This window comes from Penaeus monodon, chromosome 21, assembly GCF_015228065.2.
Source record: "Penaeus monodon isolate SGIC_2016 chromosome 21, NSTDA_Pmon_1, whole genome shotgun sequence".
NCBI lineage: Eukaryota > Metazoa > Arthropoda > Malacostraca > Decapoda > Penaeidae > Penaeus > Penaeus monodon.
This window is the reverse complement of record NC_051406.1, coordinates 40,510,589-40,512,750: the sequence shown is the minus strand read 5'-3', so window position 1 is coordinate 40,512,750 and position 2,162 is coordinate 40,510,589.

Below are 2,162 nucleotides of genomic sequence, written 5' to 3'. Positions count from 1 at the left end.
CTGAGAATTAGGAAGGAAAGACAAGATTTGACGATGAATGTGTTTAGATAAAAGTATTGCTCTATTTTTAAATGTTGACACTGCAGTCAGTTGACAATCTACATGGTATCATTGTTAATCTTTTTCAGCCAATGGAGAGGTAGCTTGAATAAACCAGTTTTAAATTTTAGATTGTGTTTATAACTGTTTTTTTGTTATTTATGGAGTAGTACATTTTAATTCCTTTTTATATAAATTATTTATGTCTGGAATCCTTCTATATGTATATCATGTTGGTTAGGCTGAGCTTGACAGCATGTTAGTACTAGAAATTTCAGCCAAATATTATTTAACTACAATTTTTTTTTTACTATTTAATCTTTAGATTTAACTCACTTCGAAAAAAGAGGAAGTAAATGAGCTGTTATAGATAAAGAAACTGAAGTTGTTATATTATCATGGATCCTCTCCTCTATATAACTCTATGAGGGTTAGAAAGTTACATGTAAGTGGAATTGAAACAATACAAAACTTTCATCTGACATCTTAATATTATTTGAATAAAAAGGAAAAAAATAATCATAGCAGATTCCATTGTAATTTGAAACTGGAGAGTATGTGTACATCAAAGATTTGTAGATTCTCAGTATATATATGGGTTATTTGCATATCAAGTGCTGTGTTTGGCACATTCCAGCATTTCATTGTATGATATGAATTGAGTGTTCATGTTATCTTCAGAAAAAAAACATTTAGTGTAATTATCCTTCACTTTCTGTTGGTTGTTTAAAAGTGAAATATTCCCAAGATAGAGGTTATTAAGTTCTTTCAGGATTTTATGCATGCTTATAGTTGTTCTTAGTATTAAGTATTTCTGTCTGTTGTATTGAAACCCAAGTGTATTTTAAGTCATTAAGGAGAAAATAATGTGAATTTTAGATACATAAGTGACCTTGACAATGAAGACAAATTATACAAGTGAATATGTGTATGATACTCATGTTCTCATCATACAGGGCACAGACTGACATTTTTATTTCATTACTAAGCAGTGTTATTTAGTGCTGCATTTGACTTTGGTTTGTTAAAAGATAATCATACAACTGAGCTATGGCTATAGCATTAGTGATCTAGTTTATTTGAATAATAACAGTAGCTGAAAAATTTAGAAGAAATAGGTCACTACTAACTACTAATATTGCTAACCACACCAGTCAGTGATCTATTATTGCACATTGATATTTTTGTTATTTTGACCTGCTGGCTAGCAGTAGTGGCTGACATTCGGTTTTTAACTTGTGATAAATGGTTGTATAATGTATATGTTAGCATGCACAAACCTTATGAAGATCAATGAAAATATTGTGTGCCTGTATGTAATAACTATTTTTTTTTTCTGAGAAAATAAGCTTTCCATGAATGATAATCAAATAGATAGTTGAATACTGAAGTACCCTTCAATATATTATGATGTTTCTGTACAAGTTGAGATTGCTCACAAGAGTATGCTATAATCCAGTGTCTTTTCCCTGAACTCAAGTGATATGAAGTGGCTTTTGCTGTGTGCAAGTTCCTTCTGCATTTATTTATTCTTGCATAATGTATACTGTATTCATCTCTGAATAGGATATATCATATAGAGGCTTGTTTAGGCAGTTGTGATAGTGCTGTCAGAATTACTGCACATGTTGGGTACTTCAAAGGTATTTTTAAGGTTTTCCTGTTCCAAGGTACTTTACAAAGAGTAGTGGATCTAACTGAAAAATACTATATGGCCTTGCCATATCAGATTAAGATATATTATGCCTCATATTAAGAACTAACTGAGGATAATATAACATGCAAGAAAACTTTAAGAAACTATAAGTAAGTCAGTCTATAGTATTTGACATTCATTTTGCTACATTATAACATGGGCTAAACATAAGCAATATCCCTACCTGCCGAATTCAGTCGAGAAGCCAGCATATTCTAAACTGAATAAGTTTTTGTGGACAATAATTTCTTTGAAATTGTATAGTTTATTTTTATTCTTACTTCTGTTTGGTGTTTATTAAAATGTGAAATGTATATAAATGTGTATGTGCCTATAATATGAAAAGTACAAGCACAAAAGACAGTGAAGAATATCAAATATGAGAATCATAAAGTGTTGCTGGCTCTTTATAAGATATTTGCTTGGG